This window comes from Pongo pygmaeus, chromosome 1 (assembly GCF_028885625.2).
Source record: "Pongo pygmaeus isolate AG05252 chromosome 1, NHGRI_mPonPyg2-v2.0_pri, whole genome shotgun sequence".
Lineage (NCBI taxonomy): Eukaryota > Metazoa > Chordata > Mammalia > Primates > Hominidae > Pongo > Pongo pygmaeus.
This window is the reverse complement of record NC_072373.2, coordinates 86,102,418-86,111,120: the sequence shown is the minus strand read 5'-3', so window position 1 is coordinate 86,111,120 and position 8,703 is coordinate 86,102,418. Positions and strand designations below refer to the sequence as shown.

At 35.6% G+C, this 8,703-nt stretch overlaps 1 long non-coding RNA gene across 1 annotated transcript; it reads right to left on the bottom strand.

The window, feature by feature from the left end:
• Nucleotides 1-2,845: 2,845 nt before the first annotated feature.
• LOC134737865 (uncharacterized) lies at nt 2,846-6,220 on the bottom strand. The gene is made up of 3 exons (XR_010123266.1): nt 6,111-6,220; nt 3,307-3,425; nt 2,846-3,062 (listed from the first exon to the last, which is right to left on the bottom strand). It is a non-coding gene; the product is annotated as an uncharacterized LOC134737865 (long non-coding RNA).
• Between the last annotated feature and the right edge of the window lie 2,483 nt (nt 6,221-8,703).

Below are 8,703 nucleotides of genomic sequence, written 5' to 3'. Positions count from 1 at the left end.
TCTAGAAGAAATGGATAAATTCCTCAACACATACACCCTCCCAAGACTAAACCAAGAAGAAGTTGAATCTCTGAATAGACCAATAACAGGAGCTGAAATTGTGGCAATAATCAATAGCTTACCAACCAAAAAAAGTCCAGGACCAGATGGGTTCACAGCCGAATTCTACCAGAGGTACAAGGAGGAGCTGGTACCATTCCTTCTGAAACTATTCCAATCAATAGAAAAAGAGGGAATCCTCCCTAACTCATTTTATGAGGCCAGCATCATCCTGATACCAAAGCCTGGCAGAGACACAAGAAAAAAAGAGAATTTTAGACCAATATCCTTGATGAACATTGATGCAAAAATCCTCAATAAAATACTGGCAAACAGAATCCAGCAGCACATCAAAAAGCTTATCCACCATGATCAAGTGGGCTTCATCCCTGGGATGCAAGGCTGGTTCAATATACGCAAATCAATAAATGTAATCCAGCATATAAACAGAACCAAAGACAAAAACCACATGATTATCTCAATAGATGCAGAAAAGGCCTTTGACAAAATTCAACAACCCTTCATGCTAAAAACTCTCAATAAATTAGGAATTGATGGGACGTATCTCAAAATAATAAGAGCTATTTATGACAAACCCACAGCCAATATCATACTGAATGGGCAAAAACTGGAGGCATTCCCTTTGAAAACTGGCACAAGACAGGGATGCCCTCTCTCGCCACTTCTATTCAACATAGTGTTGGAAGTTCTGGCCAGGGCAATTAGGCAGGAGAAGGAAATAAAGGGTATGCCATTAGGAAAAGAGGAAGTCAAACTGTCCCTGTTTGCAGATGACATGATAGTATATCTAGAAAACCCCATTGTCTCAGCTCAAAATCTCCTTAAGCTGATAAGCAACTTCAGCAAAGTCTCAGGATACAAAATCAATGTGCAAAAATCACAAGCATTCTTATACATCAATAACAGACAAACAGAGAGCCAAATCATGAGTGAACTCCCATTCACAATTGCTTCAAAGAGAATAAAATACCTAGGAATCCAACTTACAAGGGATGTGAAAGACCTCTTCAAGGAGAACTACAAACCACTGCTCAAGGAAATAAAAGAGGATACAAACAAATGGAAGAACATTCCATGCTCATGGGTAGGAAGAATCAATATCATGAAAATGGCCATCCTTCCCAAGGTAATTTACAGATTCAATGCCATCCCCATCAAGCTACCAATGACTTTCTTCACAGAATTGGAAAAAACTACTTTAAAGTTCATATGGAACCAAAAAAGAGCCCGCATCACCAAGTCAATCCTAAGCCAAAAGAACAAAGCTGGAGGCATCACGCTACCTGACTTCAAACTATACTACAAGGCTACAGTAACCAAAACAGCATGGTACTGGTACCAAAACAGAGATATAGATCAATGGAACAGAACAGAGCCATCAGAAATAATGCCACATATCTACAACCATCTGATCTTTGACAAACCTGACAAAAACAAGAAATGGGGAAAGGATTCCCTATTTAATAAATGGTGCTGGGAAAACTGGCTAGCCGTATGTAGAAAGCTGAAACTGGATCCCTTCCTTACACCTTATACAAAAATCAATTCAAGATGGATTAAAGACTTAAATGTTAGACCTAAAACCATAAAAACCCTAGAAGAAAACCTAGGCAATACCATTCAGGACATAGGCATGGGCAAGGACTTCATGTCTAAAACACCAAAAGCAATGGCAACAAAAGCCAAAATTGACAAATGGGATCTAATTAAACTAAAGAGCTTCTGCACAGCAAAGGAAACTACCATCAGAGTGAACAGGCAACCTACAAAATGGGAGAAAATTTTCGCAACCTACTCATCTGACAAAGGGCTAATATCCAGAATCTACAATGAACTCCAACAAATTTACAAGAAAAAAACAAACAACCCCATCAGAAAGTGGGCGAAGGACATGAACAGACACTTCTCAAAAGAAGACATTTATGCAGCCAAAAAACACATGAAAAAATGCTCACCATCACTGGCCATCAGAGAAATGCAAATAAAAACCACAATGAGATACCATCTCACACCAGTTACAATGGCAATCATTAAAAAGTCAGGAAACAACAGGTGCTGGAGAGGATGTGGAGAAATAGGAACACTTTTACACTGTTGGTGGGACTGTAAACTAGTTCAACCCTTGTGGAAGTCAGTGTGGCGATTCCTCAGGGATCTAGAACTAGAAATTCCATTCGACCCAGCCATCCCATTACTGGGTATATACCCAAAGGACTATAAATCATGCTGCTATAAAGACACATGCACACGTATGTTTATTGCCGCATTATTCACAATAGCAAAGACTTGGAACCAAGCCAAATGTCCAACAATGATAGACTGGATTAAGAAAATGTGGCACATATACACCATGGAATACTACGCAGCCATAAAAAATGATGAGTTAATGTCCTTTGTAGGGACATGGACGAAATTGGAAATCATCATTCTCAGTAAACTATCGCAAGAACAAAAAACCAAACACCGCATATTCTCACTCATAGGTGGGAATTGAACAATGAGAACACATGGACACAGGAAGGGGAACATCACACTTCGGGGACTGTTGTGGGGTGGGGGGAGGGGGGAGGGATAGCATTGGGAGATATACCTAATGCTAGATGACGAGTTGGTGGGTGCAGCGCACCAGCATGGCACATGTATACATATGTAACTTACCTGCACATTGGGCACATGTGCCATAAAACCTAAAGTATAATAATAATAATAATAATAATAATAATAATAATAATAATAAAAGAAAAAAAAATAAAAAATAAATAAAGTTTTATTGGAACAGAAAAAAAAAAAAAAAGAAAAATTCTAATGTAAAGTCTTTGTAATATGAAACCAAAGTTTGCCTCCCTGTGTACTCTTTTTCATCCCAGTTATACCCTTGAGTCAAAACGAACCCATTTCTCTTTTACTGAGCTTTTAATATTTGAAGTCGATGATGTTCTTATTTTTGTTCTCTCCCCAGGCTAATTACAGGATCTCCACTTCTTCCAATCAATCTTCAAGTTCTAAAAATAAAAGATTTGGAAATCAGAGGTGCATTTCCTTCATCATCAGGTATAAGTGTTTTCCTATCATAATTTTTTATTCTTCTCTCAATTTGCTTCCTAATATTGATTAAAACTGCTTACTATTTTTTATTTGACATAATCTTAAGGTGAAAAACTCCACACTCTTGATTGCCATTTTAATCAATTCACTTCACTGCTCTGAAAAAAAGATCCAGTAGATGACTTTTTAGGCTTAACCAACCTGGAGAGCATCCAAGCACTTTCCATTGGTGTGGCACAAACTGCACTGATGTACACTTTACTGAACAGATTTGAGTCTCTGGAATAGCAGATATGTACTGTCCACATATCATTTGCTTACTGTAGAAAATAGAAGAGAATGATTGTTCAGTAAAATGTTTGCTTGTATAATCTGTGTGACCAAAATAATTTGCTGTTGGTCCCCACGTATATCTTGCCAATTACCACATCGTATATTTTCCATTTTCCAGTTTTCATATCTGGAATTTATTTCCTATTTTACTGTGTGGCAATTTATCTTTAGTTTCTCAATGATGATTCTTAGAGTCATACAATGTTATAGTAACACATTTGCTCCAGAAATGCCCTCCGACACTTTGTTTGCTGTCTCTGATCTTCCATCACTCTCCTCATCCTCCCATCTTTCAGTTCCTTTCCTCTGTCTAGAGCATGCTAAAAATAGTTCATCTCAAAATTGTTTAAAAAAATAAGAAGCAGGTTATAAGGTTATTGAGGCATGTGGCCATGAGTCAAAAAAGTCCCACTCGGGTAACAAATATAATGATCTCTAAATATAATTATTACTAAGTGAGAGTAATGTCTTCTCTGTGTATATTATCACATAAGAGTGCCTTGGTTTAAGACTGTCAAGTGCTCAAGCACCCAAGTTCTCTGAGCTTTGAACTGTCAGAATTTAAGATTGGAAAATTCATTAGAGATTATCTGTTACAAGCCCACCTTAGTTACTTTCAGAAAACAAGATGGATCCAAATGAATCCATAGCTCAATTTACTCAATTTAGCAACTTTTTACTATACCACATTGCCTTGCTGATGGAAAACAATTGCAGAACCTCCAACTATGTCCATCTTTCTGTCTGCCTATCTCTCTTTTCATTTCTCTCTCATTTCCATTTCCAGTGAATCTGGCATGTATGATTAAAATAATAGGCTCTGGGTTCAAATCTTGTCTCCATCATTTATTAACCTCAGGAATGTCAATGCAGTTCTTCAAGCTTCAGTTTCCTAATTTATGAAGTAGAGATAATATCCAAATTATAGAGGTGTGGTGGACTATTAAACAGGATGACTCATAATGATTTTAGCACAGTATCTATCAGATAAGTGCTTCTCAAATGTTAGACATTTTTATTATTAATATAAATAATGCACTCTTACTATAGAAAATGTGGAAAGGCTAGGAAAAATAAGGTAAACTATTAAAATGGCTAGTAATCACTCAATTTAAAGATAATCACTGTTAATATACATACACATGTATACATAGAAAATATCATATATACTATGTTCAAACATATTTGTGTATTATAATTTTATATAGTTGATTTCACAGAATAGAATGAAACTGATCTGCTAAACATAAATTTCTTCCAAGTACTTTTGTTAGTTCCTAATATTATCTTCATTCTGAAAAATCTAAAAATGAATCAGGGAAACTTGAACTTGATGATTTTGTTATCAGCTTCAGGCTGAATATTGAGAACAGGAAATTATAAAGTGAGTAATAAACACTTAGCTTTAAATTGTACTTCTTATAAAGATTTTCAAGTCTTTTATATTTACGACATCTCATTAACCTTTTAAAGAAACTGGTGTTATGGTGTGGCACATCTTTAGTGTAGTGTAAAGTTAGACTAATCCAGAAAGAACCACTGAGATCCTGTGTATCTGCCTAGAAAACCGTACTACATAAGGCAGTGATGAGTTTTGAGAAGTTGTGTGGTTTAAAATTTCTTAGACCCTTCCCTGACCACATCGTGTGTTTGGTTCCTTAGATACTGACTTTTGTTAATCTTTGCCCTACTCATTCACGCATTTATTTATTTACTTATTCTATGTTTGCTGAGTATCTACTATGCACTCAATATTATGCTAAAGGGACTGAGGCTAAAAATATTAATAAGAGAACTTCACAGTGATAAGAAGTTACAATTCAGCCAAGGAGATGAAATGAAGAGAAAGTTTTAGTGCACTGTGGTAAGCACAATGAAAGGAAACAAAGGACACCATAGCAACCTGCACATAGAGATCCATGTTCCACACGGAAGTCGTCAAAGAAGGGTCCATGAAGGACATGACATCAAAGTTAAGTTTAGTCTTAAACAATGTTTAGAAGCCATGCCCTTATTCATGGTCTGTGTGACCTGGAATACATATGCTTAATACAGAAGATCTCTTAGCCTCAATTGCTGCATAAATTTGTTGTAGGAGTTAATGTAGCATCTGTAAATAGTAGATATTCAATAAAAGTTAGCTCCCTTTTTACTATTATTATGTTGCTTTCTCACTTTATTTTGTGTCCATAAATATTATTTGTTCTCTACCTAATTGTCAAGTAACGTTCTTTTATGAAAATATTTTATAACTTTGGAGATAGGACACAAATTTAATATCTGTGAAAAGGATTTTGTTTATTTGAGGGTAGCAGAAGACTTGTAAACACCCAGGAATATTGACAAGGAAGTAAAAAATAAGTCTAGCCTGTCACTCAATCCAGATGTTCCACTGGCAGTTCTGTAGTCATCTGTCACTTTCCTTAGCCAAAACTTGCTCCTAATTTAAGAGACAATGTTATTCAGTGTTATGTTTTTAAAGGTATCTTTCTCTTAAACATCCCTTAAGTCACTCATGTTTTGAGAGTGGTGTATCTACCTTAATAAAAATAAAACTCTAATGGTTAAAAGAAAAAAGTGAGTTGAGAAAGCTATCAACATTTCAGAACAACATGCTTCATGGTACTCAAAAATAGAAGAAACTTATAAATGAGCGTAAGGAAAGTAATTACTTGATATTCATTTGATCTCCCATCTTTGCAAATGGCTGTTCCAAGTTCTGTTCCAAAATGGTGTCAGGGCTTCACTGCTGTCATCAATTGCCATCAGCACTGCCTTTAACTGACATAATCACTGATTGTTACAATTAGTGCCCATTAGTAGAGAGTAAAATTAGAGTCTCAGTCATATAGAATTGCCCATTATGTCCATAGAATACACAAAGTTCATCACTTATGATTAACATTACCAGAGAGAATTCAAAAGAAATTATGAAAGACCTGTCACTTTATAATGCTGCCAGATGTGAACATCAGAGATGATGTACCAACTGTCAAAACTCAATGTTCTGCTATAGAACACCCAGATTTTTAGATTTTTAGGTATGAAAATATGAAGAATTAGAAAAACAATGTGTTTAGTGGACAGGAACTTTGAGGGGACCAATAGACAAGGTACATTGTTGAATAACAGAAAAATATATAGAATACATTTGATGTAGTTAGGTCCCTTTATAAAATTATTTGCTTTTTTATTGGTTTTAATTTATAAGCCAAAGGAAATGTCAAACCAATTGTGAAAAAGGCCAAAGTGAACACAGTTTTTAACCCCTGACATTTTAATTATAAAAGAAATTAGCCAGTTGTACCATTCTTATTATAATGATTAACACTCCACTCCAAATAAATACATTTTAAATAGAAGGCAGAGAAGTTAAGACAAAATATGTGATGCCTGGAGCTCCAGCCTCCATCTTAGGTAATGTGGTGACCTTGAGGCTGTAATCTGCTCGAATGGTAGAGCAGAAAGGCAGAAGCAGCCCAAGTCCCCATTTATGGTGGAGCTACCATTCCAGCAGTCTGTTTATCAAATGCAAATTATATGACTAACCACTGAGAATATTAAGATAATAAGAGAAAAAATTTCCACTGTGTAGACATCAATACCTATAGAATACCATGTATATTTCAACAAGGTGACATCAACTCAACATATATTTCAAACATTTTTATGAGATATTTGTTATAAAAATGATGAGCCTGAATATATAGTATAAAGATTTCCATCCTGTTCCTAGAAGTACCTACTTTTAAGTTACATGTCTATCTTTTCTGGCATTTTCTATGCACATAAAAGCATTTATATATTTTGTTTCTTTATTTATAATATATATTTAATTGCACATAACAATGATACTTATTTATGGGGTATAGTGTGATATTTTGATACACATATACATTGTGTGACAATCGAACCAGGAGAATTAGCACATCCATCACTTGAAATATTTTATCATTTATTTGTGTTGGTAACATTCAAAATCTGCTCTTCTAGCTATTTGAAAAAATAGAACAAATTTATCCATTTCTTCTAGATTTTCTAGTTTATTTGTGTAGAGGTGCTTGTAGTATTCTCTGATGGTAGTTTGTATTTCTGTGGGCTCAGTGGTGATATCCCGTTTATCATTTTTTATTGTGTCTATTTGATTCTTCTCTCCTTTTTTCTTTATTAGTCTTGCTAGCGGTCTATCAATTTTGTCAATCCTTTCAAAAAACCAGCTCCTGGATTCATTAATTTTTTGAAGGGCTTTTTTGGTCTCTATTTCCTTGAGTCCTGCTCTGATTTTAGTTATTTCTTGCCTTCAGCTAGCTTTTGAATGAGTTTGCTCTTGCTTTTCTAGTTCTTTTAATTGTGATGTTAGGGTGTCAATTTTGGATTTTTCCTGCTTTCTCTTGTGGGCATTTAGTGCTATAAATTTCCCTCTACACACTGCTTTGAATGTGTCCCAGAGATTCTGGTACGTTGTGTCTTTGTTCTCCTTGGTTTCAAAGAACATCTTTATTTCTGCCTTCATTTCGTTATGTACCCAGTAGTCATTCAGGAGCAGGTTGTTCAGTTTCCATGTAGTTGAGCGGTTTTGAGTGAGTTTCTTAATCCTGAGTTCTAGTTTGATTGCACTGTGGTCTGAGAGACAGTTTGTTATAATTTCTGTTCTTTTACATTTGCTGAGGAGAGCTTTACTTCCAAGTATGTGGTCAATTTTGGAATAGGTGTGGTGTGGTGCTGAAAAAAATGTATATTCTGTTGATTTGGGGTGGAGAGTTCTGTAGATGTCTATTAGGTCCGCTTGGTGCAGAGCTGAGTTCAATTCCTGGGTATCCTTGTTAACTTTCTGTCTCATTGATCTGTCTAATGTTGACAGTGGGGTGTTAAAATCTCCCATTATTATTGTGTGGGAGTCTAAGTCTCTTTGTAGGTCACTCAGGACTTGCTTTATGAATCTGGGTGCTCCTGTATTGGGTGCATATATATTTAGGATAGTTAGCTCTTCTTGTTGAATTGATCCCTTTACCATTATGTAATGGCCTTGTTTCTTTTGATCTTTGTTGGTTTAAAGTCTGTTTTATCAGAGACTAGAATTGCAACCCCTGCCTTTTTTTGTTTTCCATTTGCTTGGTAGATCTCCCTCCATCCTTTTATTTTGAGCCTATGTGTGTTTCTGCACGTGAGATGGGTTTCCTGAATACAGCACAGTGATGGGTAGTGACTCTTTATCCAGTTTGCCAGTTTGTGTCTTTTAATTGAAGCATTTAGTCCATTTGCATT